The sequence below is a fragment of the Neodiprion virginianus genome, chromosome 5, assembly GCF_021901495.1.
Source record: "Neodiprion virginianus isolate iyNeoVirg1 chromosome 5, iyNeoVirg1.1, whole genome shotgun sequence".
Classification (NCBI taxonomy): domain Eukaryota; kingdom Metazoa; phylum Arthropoda; class Insecta; order Hymenoptera; family Diprionidae; genus Neodiprion; species Neodiprion virginianus.
The window spans coordinates 7211272-7227336 of record NC_060881.1 but is presented as its reverse complement, the minus strand read 5'-3'; the positions used below and the strand labels follow the sequence as shown (position 1 = coordinate 7227336).

At 37.1% G+C, this 16065-nt stretch overlaps 1 protein-coding gene across 1 annotated transcript in view; it reads right to left on the bottom strand.

Moving 5' to 3' along the window:
- Positions 1-16065, bottom strand: part of LOC124305689 (protein cortex-like) — a 237579-nt gene that overhangs the window by 52707 nt on the left and 168807 nt on the right. The gene's annotated exons all lie outside the window — the stretch shown is intronic.

The window sequence follows — 16065 nt, the reverse complement described above, 5'->3', positions numbered from 1 at the left end:
TATAAACTGCACAAGCGATAAAGGATTAGTTTCGACCAGACCTTGTTTATTATTTAGTCCTTGTTTTTTCTTTTTTTTTTTCTCCAAACCATTCATGCAACAGTATCAATCGTTATCACCGTTCATCGAGGGATTAAGCCTGACGTAAAAAGCGGGGAATTTTTTCACTCGTTATTATTATTGTTACCTTATACTTCCTCGTTATCTATCAATAATCTGCTGTAAATACTTTAGAGAGTCTTGTGAATAGAACGTATACGTATAATGGAAAAGTGTTAGGTGATGATAAGTTGTCAATGAATCATCTGACGTCACTCTCGTTACAATCACTGACTTTAATTGAGCACGCCGCAAACCGTGCATAATAATAGTAATTATTATTGTAAATAATAATGACAATAATAACGATAAGCTGCAGCTGCAAGGCGGCGCGTCGTAAAAACGTCAAGTACACACAATCAACGGTAAATTGTTGTTCAATTTTGACTTTCTTTTCGCTTCTTCCGGCGCATTCAGCGGCGTGCATTTGAATGGCCTGCAACGGTTCTATGATTGGTTTTTCGGTATCTCTGCTGATTGGATAATGAGGAAATAATTTGAATTGTAGGTTGTAGATGCGATAATGAGTGTGCGTCGTGTAATCCTCGACGCCTCTTCGAATCGCCTATTATACGGCAAATTTCTAATTCGCTCTATTTACTGTAATGTCTGAATTAACTACGAATCCGTGCTGTAAATATTTACCTGTAACACGGGTGAATTTTTTTTGTTACGTGTATACACGTGTGTCCTTTTAATTCTTACAATTTAGTGATCTTTTTTTTCTTGAATATTTCAGAGAATCGTGCGTAATCTCCAAAGTTTGGAAATCACTTCGTAGCATAAATTACAGTACATTATGTAACAAGGGAATAATCGACTTTTACTCCTGTCTTACGTATAGGACTTTATTGCCGAATCAACTCTGGCCAAATTATTGACTCGAAAGTGTTTTCCTTTTACGTAAAAGTGTAATCTGTCGGTCGAAAAACTATAATATTATCGAAAGTTTATAATAATACAGACAAATGTAGTACAAAATTGGCATGTGAGAGAGAAAACCGGAAAAACTGAAAAATTAGTTTGCGGGAAATATGACCTTGTATAAAATTATGATCATATTTCCCCAGAGATGAGGGAAAAAATTGAAAAGAAAATAATATGCAGCTTCCGTCTCGTTTTTCAGGTTGAAAAAGTGCACATTACGATTGAGTCGGGAATAAATGCAATTTATCAAAGGATTTATCTTGTGTAATAATTTCCCCATCACAAACGTTGATTGGAAAAAAACTTACATAATCGTTATAACTCTCGACAGATTTTGGTCACTAAAATGCGTTGTTTAAAAAGAGAAATCAACACAAGTTTTTGCACAAATTTCGCCTGTTTCGACGAAAATTTCCATTCATTATACATCGTAACAGAAAAATATCAAAGCGGGTTAGCAAAATTTTCAGACACGGACCGTCAGCTCGACGATTTGGTTTGCTGGTCGAGATGGAATGCCGTCTCCTCGATTATGTTAATCTTTCGACAACTTACAGACGCGTACCTAAGCACGAGGAAAAGGCCCGCGTTGTTGTTCGGTGAGATCCACAATATCAAGGCTTAAACGATAGTCCTACCGGATTTGAATCGCGGGCAATCGCCCTTTGGGCAACAAAAAACACAAAAAAAAAAAAAAAAAGAAGAAGAAACTCATTTCGAGAGATAATCTTGACGGATTTATGCAGACGAGTCTTTGATTCCAGCGGTGAATAAAATTATACGTGCTTAATATGGTGATTGAACGATGATATAATTTATCGGGTAATAATTTTCAGCAAGTACGAATCGGTAATTTTTATATATAAATATGGTGTCGATATTGCTTCTTTTCAGAAAACATGGCTGCTTTAATATTGCAAGTATTTATATTTGCATTATTCGCGATAGGTTATTTGACACTTGTTTATTTGGTTCCGTGTTTATATTTTCCATCCTTACTGTGAGAAAGTTTTTTGGAGGAAAAATCTGGGACAAATGTAACGTGTACAGATTTTGTTTATTCATATTTTATTCGGGGTATTTTTGTGAAATATCGAAAATTAGCGAAGCGTAATTTTGATGTGGTAAAGTATGAATGATAATTCATAAATTGAGAATAAGTGAAAAATCTATATTTTCACGATCACGAATGTATCTTGAATTTTGGAAAAGCTGTGATTTTTCATGGAAAACCGATATTCAACACCAGTTCCTGATTTCATTTTTTTTTTTTTACATCACGAGAGAGTCGACGTATGAATATTTTATGACACAGAGCAGGTATCTACGGACGTAAAGAAGACGAAGAAGAGCCGGAAACGAAAGGAAAGAAGAACGAAACCGAAGGTTTGTAACTCACGCGGCGCAGTATCAACAGGCCGTTTATTTTACCTGTCGTAAAAAATAAAACTGTAAAATATAATGTACATAACCGGAAGAAAATTTCCTTTGCGTTGTTCATAAATCTTGATTTAATTATTTAACAACACGCAATTACTTTTCTAGTCAATGAAAAGTGTGTATATGTATGCAAGAGGTGCAGCTGGATCGTCGAACGAGACAACCATCGACCATAATCGCGACATTAATTGTTACATGAATATTTATCTGCCTGTACAAAGGTGGAAAACTCAGCACGATTATTAACAACAACGAAAAATGAACCATCGCATAATTTCTCCTCACTAATTATTCTACTCGTGGGTAATATGTTAGCACATTATTCGTTCTGTACGTAAAATACGATTCGTATATTCATATTGCGCATAATGTTTACGATTTATTGATTGGAAAAAAATGCAATCGTTTTACACTAAAAATCCACCTAATATGATTTTCATTAATTTCTTCTTGACAAGATTGTAAAAGAATATTTAAATATTTTTTTCGGACGAAAGAAAAAGGTCATAAGATAATAATATTCAAGTAAGTTATTAGGCACATATTTAAGTATAATATTGAAAGAGAAAAAAAAAATTATTGCCAAGGAACATTAAACAAATGGCAACACTAGAACCATTTTCGCGAGACTGGTTATTATACTGTTAAATTATACGTCCCCACCATAATGAGTATTGATAAAAAAAAAAGTCGTGTATTTTTTTTTTTTTTTTTATTTTCTTATAATTCTATTTCAGTGTGCGAGTTGAATTATTTATGAATTTCAAGTCTCGTTCCGTTTGCTTCTATTTTCTTTCATTCCTTTCTCGATTCCGCATGAGATGAAATAAGGAACTCCGAGCGAGTCGCAGGCGAAACGACTCGGAGAGTCGTAAGAAAGCAGAGTCAGGTAGCCGATCGGTGTTGGTATAATAATTACATAGATTAACCAATAATTGAACCAGTTAAGAGCGAGGCAATCTGGCTGTGCTTGCGGCCACGCCTAGCCTTTCACGGCTGCTGCCTGCAGAATTAAGCATTGTGTACCTCAGCCTTATCAGAATGATATCGAGACGCGGGCTAACAGCAGCACGTATTACCACACCGGGCTAGTTTCTGCCTCTCCTAGCTCCGCTGCCTAGGCCTAGGCTCTTTGCATAATGCCAGGGCTCACGCACACGCTGATAATTCAATCCGCACGTGTGGATTTCGCTCTATTTTATCCTGGTGCGATATGTAACGATTATGAGCCAGCCGATTGCCACCGGCCATTTTTTTTTATTTTTTATTTTTTTTTTTTCTCATCGCAGATTTATTTATCTCCGTTTATCACAACGAGGAAATAAGCAAAAATTTCTTTCAACAACTGTTATCTAAAGGAAAAAATATTCCGTTAATACGAGAGATAAAAAAGTTGACTTATTACTAAGGATATATGTATATGAGGTTCTAAGAAGAAAGACAATTGCTCAGGCATGGAATTCATAAAATTAACCTTGGTCAAATTTTGTTTTATTGATAGTTCTAGTGAAATTTCCTCTTTCTCAATCACCTATGTATATTTTCTTTTTTTGTTTGAAATAAATAAATCATTCCGAGGTATATATATATATATATATATATATATATATATATATATATATATATATATTTGTAAATTATTATTATTTTTAGGAGCATTCGTGCATATAATTAAAATACACCTCATTATATATATATATATATATATATATATATATATATATACGTATATGAGTGTTCATTTTCAACTTCAGTAGGATAATTTTGTTGGTGACTTGTGTTTCTTAAAATAATAAAAAAAAATTTCTTTATTTAGGAATTTAGGACGAAGTAGGAATATAAACTTCGTGGGTATAGACGGTGTAGAATATAGTATGTATAATGCATAATGGACGGGGAATTAGATAGTGATTAAAACCGTTATAATTAAAGTTGCCTGTAATATAGATATATTCGAATAGACGTCCGTCTGGATTCCCGTTCATTTATCCAATAAATGCATATTGCGATACGTTATACATATCTTTCTTTCTCTTAATCCCGATACAACGGAGAAAAAAAAAGAAAGAAAAAACCAACTTTTACGCGTACATGTTTCAATTCAAGCGCGACGATTTTTTCCACTTCCTTCTCGCGTAATAATTCATAGGCACGTGAAATGTGAGAGTGAAAAAGTAAACAAGTGTATACAGATAAGTAAATAAATAGATAGACGGATAGATAAGCTGGCGCTTGTTTCCGGCGCGCCCGCATATGCGGAATGTGTGACAGCACGAAGCGGGCAATGGGTTAATTTATAAAGAGTCATTTCGCGTATTCTAATAATCGCAGAAATCGGCACACAGGTTTGTTGACCTGCAGTTATAGATTATCACCTGGCTGCAAGGTACCTGCATGAACTGCGATGCAACGGCTGAAAGCGACGAGGTAATCCAACACCGTCGTACTCTGAATGTTATCACTATTCAATGACAATGAGAGAAGAAAGTCATTGAATAAACTAAACGCCCGATATGATCACGGATGGCGAAGTTGATTATTTATTTGTCCCGACTCAAGATCTATCGGTCTAACGAAACGTTCGCGTGATTCAACTAAATTTTTGTTATATCAAGAAAAGTATTTTTTTTTTTTTTTTTGCAATTAAGTACGTATATTGTGCTCGTCGCGTTTAGTTGAATCAAACGAATAACACTTGACTCAAACGATCCTTTCCCTCCGCTTATAAGTGTCGTTGCAACGGTGCACCGGACCTGCAGCCTGCATAATACATGCATTACAAGCTGGTTCTTCCACTTCGTAACTGGAAACATATTTTCTGAGATTGTCACTACGCCGTTGGTTTTATCGTTGAAATGACGAAAATAAAATGAAGAGAACGTGAAAGAAACTTTGGTCAGATAAAGGGATAAGAATTAATAGCATGAATGCCGTACGGGAAAGTTGGGAAAATTTATGTATACATATTAGGCTGGTCCATGTTTTAGACTTTTTCGAAATTTCACCGGTAGGCCCCAGATATTGGTCGCAAATGAGCTAAATAGAAATCTCTTCTAAACCACGTGTCTCTATCTCAACTTTAAACTCTTTCGCAACGTCTGTCAAGTTTTGCCATTTAAGATACGCAAGTAGATATGTAAAGGGGGGTTCTGGCTCAATCTGCCTTACCGACCGAGTATATTCGAGTACTCGAGTAATCGAATACGACTGGCATAGAATAATCCATAGACGATGCTGATATTTTTATTCAATTTTCGAATCAATGCTTATTGATTTCTCACAGCAATAGATCTTTGTAGAAACAATTAATCTTGTCAGAAAATATCTACTGAAACTGTTTCAAAAACCTGTGTATTTCTAAGTTGAATTTGCAAACTTGACAGACCTTGTACGAGGGTTTATCGTTGACATAGAAATCTCTGCCACGGGCGAGATTTTTATTTATTCATTTACAACCGACCTGCATCGAATGCGCTCGACTGATCCAATCGCGATCGTCGCAGCTAATCGCGTTGCACCTGCATGCGGAAATATCTAATTACACGGTAATTACACGCGTTGAAACGGTCGTGTCGTTAATCTTTTGGCAGAAGGGAGATTATTTGCGGTACATATTATCGGCCGAAAGAGGAACGGATTTCTGTCTGTTCGCGCATTTTCGACACTGCACGCAATTCGGCAACGAGATGCGAAGACTGCAAATTATACGTCCGTCCGTCAAGTTGTCGCGTCTGTCGTTAATCCTCGCGGCGATGCGTATGCGTAAAAATTTGCCTCACCTTTCTTATTTTTTAATACTTGTTTTTTGATTAATTACCCCATCTTGTTCACTTGCAGAATTTTTATCCCGTTTCCTTTTCCCGTACGGTTAGTTCTTGTTCATTTTTTTCCGTTTCTTTTGTTTATTTGTTTATTTTTTCGCTGCTTTCCTTCGCTCACAAACTCTATTAACATACCAGACACCGGACGACCTATGCCGTATTACAAAAATACCAATCAATGCGTGATTTATGCCTACAGCATAATTTCAACCTGGTTCAAGTGGCAACGGCTCATTTAACTTTTTTCCTCTTTATTTTCGACGCTGCCTCGTCTTACGCGGGAAAAATTTTCTCGCGACGAATACTTGTGAAAGTGGCAATAATTCTTTCAAATACCGCTCACATATTTTTCCTTTCGTTTCTTCGCTTCTTTCTTCTTATAACACGATCCTGACGGATTCAGACTCGGGATCTTTAAATCTAGTCGAAAGAATTGAACAGGAGAATTAAAGCGAGGTGGGTCTCGACGGAAATTAGTCAGCGGCAGATTGCGGCTTCTATAGTCTATATAATGTATATGTGTTATGGGTACGAGTGATAAAACAGCCTCGGGGGAATTATTTCGTGTTCGATCGACTCCTGGTGCAAAGAAATGCGAGTCGTTAGTCGGCCGAGAAAGCACGCGACTAGTGTACGTATATATATATATATACACACACGCGTGCATTTGTGTACGTGCTGTAAATAGGTATTACATGTATGCGATTTTATCAGTAACACCTGGGGTCTAATTAGAATGTTGTCGGAGATCGAGATATGGAAAGAGAAAGAGAGAGAGTGAGAGAATATCGAGAGGGAAAGAGAGAATGAAAGACGGAAAACAAAAAAGAAGAAAAAAAAAAACGAAGAAAAAGATTGTCAGGAGAAGGAGAAATGGGGAAAGCGAAAAAGAGACGGACGAAATGAGGAACAACCCGCGGGGGGAGAAGCATTACAATAATTCGACTTGCTGAAATTTCTAAATCAACGCCCACGCTGTATAGTACCGTGTGTATAACGGCCTCACATATGCAAATTGGGTTTTAGTATCATAAGCGAAGCCATTTTTTGTTTTTTTTATGGTAAAACATTCGGTGAAATCTCCGCGGTACGAACCTCGCAAAATTGCACCCGCGTTAAAAAAGTCGGGTTTCCAAATTTTCAAAATAAACGACGGGTAATTTGTCGCGGCGAGAGATAAGCGCAACGGATTACTACACGAATATTAATTAATAAGATCTATGCTCGTGGTCTCCTAAATCCTGAATAGGTGCGGAAAAATTGCGAAATCGGTAACTGCAGTCTCTCTCAAGAGGATCCAATTAAACAGCCGGCAGAACCGATTCGGAGCATAATATGTTACACGCTTGCAGCGAAGACTGTGAAAAATGACTTTCTATTAATCAGCAAAGCGACGCTAAATTATTCGCCATGATCTAGGCGGCAAGCCGTCGGCGATAAATATCTCGAGACGCATAAATAAGACCGAGCACTGCAGGATCGGTCCACCTTGCACAGCTGCAACTTTGTTGCACCGTAAAGGTTGAACCGGCAATTCGCTGCGACTTACGTTGGCCAATTTCAGGTTCCGCAGACAGCGGAGAGCCGCGATGCCGGATCGCGATCGAAAATCGATACCGCTGCAACTATATATATAAGTTTCTATCGCGTGCGCATATCGGCTGCATTAATTGCGCTCCGGTTCCGTTCGCGTAAGGTTAAACAAATTATGCAACCGATCCCGTATCGGTTGTGTCGAATTAAAGATAGATGCAGAACCACGGCTCGTAACTTGTTACGCAAAACCTGCCTAAAACGAATACTTGCGCTTTACTACCGTGAATAAATTAATCACCCTTGGATAATCGAGTTGCACATATTACATTAATGTAGATGTAATACGCGGTGAGTGCGGTTTGATTATTCGCGTAATTTTATCTCGTATATGCAAAGCGTGCACTTGTAATAAGTATCTGCAAGCACGGAGTGTAAAGAAAGAAGACTAATAATCTAAGATCTTTTGATGGTTTTTTTTTCGTTTTTTTTTTTTTTTTATATACCATAAGATTTTACGGTCAGTTTGACGATGAGTGTTTGAATATTGAATACTGCTTAGTAATTTTATAGTCTCAATATTACCGGGCATGTTCAAACGATAATGAAATCTCAAACTGGCGCTTCGCAATGATCGCTGATTGTGAGTGATGATAAAATCGCCGCGCGATCATTATCCTAATTGCGATTTTCAACTCTCGAGTTAGATTTTTCCGTTAGCAAAATTACACCGGAATTCGAGGACGTAAAAAAATTTAAATATATATCCAGCAAGTACCGCAACAACTTTTAATTATCTCTATCTCCGTTTGTGTATATTACATTATATATTATATATTATATATATATATATGTATATATATATGTATGTATACATGTATCCGACCGTGAGAAGAGTTGCACTAACAGAGCTGTATGTATATTTATATCGCGTTGCCCCAGTTGGACAGAGCGACCTTAATTAAAACGGAAAAGAAATTGGCGAAAGAGCGTCACGACGGGTGGCGCGAGGAGAAAAGGAAAGACGGATACGTGGCGAAAGAAAGAGGGGGGGAAGACTGATCAAAATTAGAGCCGGAGGTGCGATCGATTTTTCTATCCTCGATCATGGATCGTCTGGAAGTACACTGAGAGAAATTTATAGTTCCGGTTACCGTTCAGTCCTTAACTATTTTCATTTTTTTACGACGATCGAAAAATACAGTTCTAGCTGGAAAATGAAAATTAGTTTTCTAGCCGTTACCGGAAAGTCTGGTATCCGTTACTATTCTTTCTCGTTAGGATCACCGTTGCGAAAATTTAACGCTCGTGCAACGATAAATTGACGTTAAAGCCTTGTTTAACCAAAAAAGTAGCGTAAACCTCACGAACTGATTTTGCGTCGCAATTAGCAAAAAAGGATCGACGATAGCGCAAAATGGTTAGGCGTGCCTCGTTTTTCGTAATCCCAACAATGTTCGAACAGTTTTTTCAACGATACCTGTTTTACTCAATTTTTCTAGTTAGTGTAACAAATGAATTTTTTCTCGGTGTAAGCCTGCGAGCTGAACAATGCCGATATTCCGATCGTTGCACGCTTACGTCACATGCCTATGTAGAATATGTCTATGTATGTGCAACTGTTCGTGTATATGCCATGGGTTTGATGTGTAACGGCAGTGACGGATAACGATCGAAGGAAGGATCGGCTCTACGAACACCTGAATCCACTCGGCTCCTCGTCTATAATGCCTCGATGGATGCTACGGATTTGCTGCACCAGAATGGTCGGCGCGCGTACTTTCACCGATCCATTTCGCGAGCTGTGCAAATTGTACATGCATATGGGAAATTCCATGCGAACCCGACCAACGTCTGACCCCCAATACTCTCGATTTTTTTAAAAATTTTGTCGACGATTTTTCCAAATCTGAAATATTACCCTGAATTTTTCTCATATCTTTTATTCGAATGGGACGTTGTTAAGATTATCAAATAATTCTCAGAAACTGTATACTCTGTTCCAAACATTTCAAGACCGAGATCATTATGGGCTGATCCTTTTTACATTTTCTTCCAGCATTTTCAATTTTTTTCGTCAACTAAAACATTGTTTAAACGGTATGGAAATTTCTGAAAACTTATCAAAACTTCTATTTTTTACTCAGAACATTTTTAGACCGTTTCCATTATCGAGCGACTTTTGCCACATTCAACTTTTTTTTATCAACTTCGTAATGAAACCGCTCTAGAAGTGTTCTGAGTGAAAAATACAAGTTTTGAGATTTTTCACGGCGAATTTTGAGACCGTTTAAAGAACGCTGTAGTTGATCAAAAAAATTAAAATTGCTGAAACACAAAATAGAACAAAAACCGGCCAATCATGGGTGCGGTCTTGAAATATTTTGAAAAGGAGATACAGTTTTTGAAAATTTTAAAAATGCTACTCTTAATATTTACAAATAATTAACCAGTTGTGTAAAAAATTTAAAAAAATTCAGGCTACTGTTTCAGAGTTGGGAATTATTTTAGCTAAAAAGTTTTCAACAAAATCAAAAATGAGGATCCGACGTCGGTTGGGTTCGCATGGAATTTCCTATACATAAATGAAGGTACGCGAAGGCCACGAAAAAGGATAAATTTCATGACGAAATACGCGGAGGGGAAATAAAATCATACTTTTATCATCCTTGGGGATTTTACATCGTCAATTATTTCGGTTTTCCTACACTGACAGAAATTTTTTGTTTCGGTTACCACTCAGTCCTTAACTATTTTCATTTTTTACCACAATCGAAAAATATAGTTCTAGGTAGAAAATGAAAATTAGTTTTATAGCTGTTACCGGAAAGTCTAGTATCCGTTACTATTCTTTCTCATTACGATCACTGTTGCTAGATTTTATTGTAACCCTTGCGAAAATTTAACGCTCGTGCAACGATAAATTGACGCTAAAGCCTTGTTTAACTAAAAAAGTCGAGTAAACCTCACAAACTGATTTTGCGTTGCAATTAGCAAAAAAGTATCGACGATAGCGCAAAATAGTTAGGCGTACCTCGTTTTTCGTAATTCCAACAATATTCGAACAGTTTTTGTTTTAACGATACCTGTTTTACTCGATTTTCCTAGTTACTGTAACAAATTAAATTTTTCTCAGTGTACGATGTCCCCTATTCGGCGTAACAAATCCCCCCCTCCCGGATTAGAGATTGCCAGGGAGATTATTATGCCGCGTTCGAGGCATCTGCGTCATCGCAGTCAAGTCGGCCATTGTGTTATCTAGTATAGGTATTGCAGAGGTGTTGCAATATTCTCTATAATACCACGTCGATTATATTCCTCTGTATATCCTAGTCGTCTCGATGTATTATAATATGGCCAGGGAACTTTCACCGTTAAACGAAAATCTATTGTCGCTATACATGACGATGTATTTATAATAATTGCGAAAAATCTTTCCCCCGAACTTTTCGTTACACTGCAAGCCTGCTAATTATATGCGTGCAGAATCGGAAATTGACCGGAATTAAATTATTTATATGTATAGTGTACGTATATATGTACTACATGTAAATTCATGGATCTTTAAGTGCATCTGGCTTTATTTATTATTTGAAATTATTTAACGGTGAGAACAACACTTTTCGCCACAATTCTACGTTATTTAATTTCGTTAAATATCCAACTTTCGTGACTAAACTATATAATTTGACCTAAGAATTCTTCTCTTATGCATATATGTATACGCGAAGAAATAATTTCGCAGGAATTAAATTTCTTCTTTTCTTTTTCTAACTGCGTGCAGCGTTGCTTTGGCATCTCGAAATGATCAAATAACTTTACTGCGATTCAAAATAAATCAACAATTTTTTTGGCTGAAAGGGGAAAATAAACATTACAAAAAAAAGGGTTCATTCAATTTTAACTGAACTAAAACCGATGTATACACTAACGAACTGTTAATATTTAGAATAAATTCGCGATTTTTTTTTTGTGCGACAAAATTAAAATTCTTCAGGGAATGACAGAATGACATATTTCGATTGTTTCAATTGACGAAGCAAAATATCAAAAAAATGGATGCTTTTCTGTATAGTCGGTATAAAAAGTTATATCTTCTGCAGCTAAGCCAATTATAATTCAGTTGAAAGTGGGTCATTTTACAAAATCTGTTAACTTTCCTTATTTGTCAAAACTAACATTATCCCCCCCCCCCCCCCCCCCCTAAGAGTCCCTAATAAAGTATCAAGTGAACCGCAGCGCATCACTGCCGTGTTTTTAATTCGATCCTTATATGCGGAGCTAATGATTTTTCGTGAGAAAAACATCCCTAGCTGATGTAACGGTGGGTAAAGTGTATTATAATAAAGTGTGCGTGATACAAATCAGAAGCTACGACGGTACGTCTCTGAACCTCAATCGATGCAGTTCAGTCAGCTATTGAGAATTGCAATTAAGCGGCGGTGGCTGCAAAGCTGATCTCAGTTTCTCCATTTTAAGAAAAGCGCTGCAAAAAGAAGTAGAAAAAAAAAAAAAAAAAAAAATAAAGAAAAAGAAAAAAAAAACCTTTACCTTGTAGTACACGTTTTTTCCGTCGTTAATTTTTCCCTCTCTCTCTCTCTCTCTTTCTTCCCTCTTCTCTCCAGCAACACTCTCAATTTCACTAGAGATCCTTTCCCGGGTAGCTTGGCATGTATACATGTGTATACGTACATACATGTATGGATGTGTGTGTGTGCGTGTGTATATATATATATATATACATAAATGCATCACGATGCAGCTTCGCAACGCAGCGACGGTTTATCCGCAATAATTAAGCGGTTCCATAATATAATTAGCAGCGTGTATTCCGAGCAGCGCATGCGTATCACGTCTGTAATTGGAGCCATATAAGTGGTATTAGCCGACTCTTTCATGCGGCGAAATGCGCGGGTCGAATTGATTTAGAAATCACCAATTGATACCCCACGAGCAGGAATATATAGGTGTAACGTACATATACGTCTATATTCACTTGTTAAAATATATACACACACACTCGCGCGCAAACATACGTACCATATATATATATATATATATATATATATATATATATCGTGTTATACCTCCAGGCGCTGCGGCAATCCGCGATATCAGCCGCCATCCGCGAGCTGCAGAGAAATTACATTCGTTCGATCTCCGCGAAATTGATCGAACAAGATTACCCGTCGCGGTAGTTCAATTTATTGTCAATACCTCGCCGAGCTTTCGACCTTATACACTTATACACGCTGTGCCTACGGCGTAATTCCTCCCGGCTATATCCGTACCTACTTATATCTAGGAAGTATATAGAATAAATAATTTGCAATTTTCCACCGTGGCGCTCCCTAAAAAGTTTGCTTAGGTTAAGAGAACGGTTCTGTAAAAATTATGAGCGTTCTACGTTGCGTGGAAGATCGAGCTAATTTGATTTTTCCCTTTTTTTCACATTATTTTGAGTTTGCGAAGCAACACGTTGTAGCACTTCGATTATTATTTCTCTCCTGACATTTATATTCAACCCAAAGTTCACGATCCGTAACACAACGATATATCAATCGGGTCACTTATTCTCTTGAATGAAAAGTTCATATGAAATTATAAAGATTTTATGAGATTGAATTAATAATGAAAAACTTTTATTCACGACGCTTCATAAATTTAAAATAATTTTAAACAAATCTTTTTTTTTCTTAAATACCCCAACATCCACTCTACCTAGAAACAAACATTCTTTTATATTCTCCATTATACAATACGATCTATGTATCAATATTTCCACAATCAGTATGTAATAATCGTGAGAATCGTCGATAAGTTTTTTTTTTTTTTTTGTTTTTTACAACTTATCCGTTATAATGATATATTACTTATATATGTTTCATATTTTTATAGCAGGTATGTATCAATTAAAAATTACCATAGTAGGTATTTATACACGGGCAAGTCATTTTTCTGGTATTTAAATACAGTTTTAAGATATACGAAAGAACGCCGCAGCTGCGAGGAGATGAATCATTCGTCTCCGCCTGAATGCAAAGAAGAACCATCGCTCGAGCTCTGACCGAGTTAGTGGGAAGATGTAGTACGTACCCGTATTTCACGGCGGTGATGCGAATTCGAGTGAAAGTGTGCAGTCGGTACGGAGCGTTAGAAGCTCTGGTTGTCTCTGGTCCAGGATTCGAGATCCCTGCTAGATGTGGGCCGCGGTGATTTTCCGAAAAAAATTGAGCAGCTTCGCCCGATTCGCGATTGAGATCAGGCACCGATTCACCGATTCACCGATTCCTTTCCGCCGACTTCCCTCGGTCGACTACCGGAATTAGTGCGTGGTGAAATTTCAAACACCGAATTACGTATAACCCGTAGGATCAATCGGTATATGTTTTTCAGATCCCGCTAATTACGGTCCGGCGATCCGTTCGCTTAATTGACAAATTATTCATCGCGTTGGCGCGCGGTAAGAGATGATCTAAAATCTGTGCCGCTTGATACGAGTCGCAGGATATTCGCGAGGAGTAAATTGCACGCGGATCTTGCCCGCGTGCAGTGCCATTATTAATCGTTCTGTCCAGCGGTTCAACCCAGCGGAATCGTTATACTGCTGCGCAAATTTTAAACGAGCTATTAATTCGAGATTGAAATTTTTCTTTTTCTTTTTGGTTGGATGATTTTTTTTTTTTTTTCTCGCCGTCTCGATCGGCGGATCGCAAAATAACTCCAGAGAGCGATTCGAGCGTACAAAGAATTTATTAGTCGCAATGTCGTCGAAACTTGAGACAATTTCAAATTTGCGATATCGCGGAAAATTCAACGATCAAGGATTTCACGATCCGAGCGCCTCTTCAAAGCGGAATTTAACCGTGGTGAGCAACAAGTAGAATTTAATGTATAGGATCTAGCATTGCGTCATCGTGATCGTCGAACGAAGGCGAACAGTCGTTGAGAAATCTTCAGCCTCGGGCCGACGCGAAGTCTGGCAGGCGTCTCTTGAAACGTTGAAATATTCAGGATGAAGGAAGGAGAGAGATGGAGAAAATTGAGGAGAAAAGAGAGTGATAGAGAGAGAAAGATGGAATAAGGAAGTGCGCACGGTGACGTCTCGTAATTAGGCAAAAGTTCACTTCCAGGTTTCACGTAGCCTGCATAATTGTCATGCAGATATATTGCCGCTTCAAATAAAGGTATAACTCAGCTGCACGTTATTCTACTTTCAATAAACATTATTATGCTCTCGGAGTAATCATCTTCAAAAATTTTTTGCACCCCCGATCAAAAATGATTTACTTTTATTTGATTTGATTGTGAGTCGAATTTTACACCGCTTACTGTTAAAGCAATCATCCGTTACTCAACTATCCAGCGGCAAATGATCGATCATTAAACGTAATAATTAGGTATACGTATACGTCTTATGGTAATTTGTCAAGACGTTTTTCATACGAACAAAAGTGAATAATTTCATCGAATCACGTAATTAGCGTTTTTAAGAAATATTTCTCTCGGTGCTGTTGCTACCAAATTGCAACTCATTTTTTATCGGTGTGCAGTGATGGTTATAATAATATTAAACATTGTACAAATAAAAATAGTTGAGAATCAGGTAATTTTGTACGAACGAAAAAAAAAAGAACAAAAACGGATATTACATCACGTAACCTTTTGCGTTGTATCTAAAATTCGTCAAATTTTCAGAAAATTGGACCTTATGTAATAACGTGAAAGCACAATTTGATGGAGTTGATTGAGAATAAGAGATACGCATTTACAAGAGCTGAAAGGAAGAAAAAAAATACAAGAACGAATGACAAACGATTTCTTTCAACAATATTATCATTATGCGATAAGGTGCGGTATTAGAAATTGTATAATTTATCAAAATGCTAAATAAAGTAACGGAGAGATCTGCAAAATGCTTCATTTGTATACGAACCAAGGACTCCTATAGGTCACAACATATGCCTACGTAGCGACGACTGTCCTGACAAATTAGAAAATTAAACAAATAAATATAATAGATAAAAAAAACAAGTGACCGTCTATGTAAAGGATATCCTAAATGTCATCCAAAAGGAGAACAACCATGACTATACATTGTGAATGAATTTTGAAGATCGTTTCACCGGATAAATTCGCATGCAATCGGTAAGTTCAATCGATGTAATATGTAAATTTGTCCGCAATATTGACGGCTCGGAATCGAGATGCGAATCTTTTAACGACTTTCAATGATTTTTTGCTC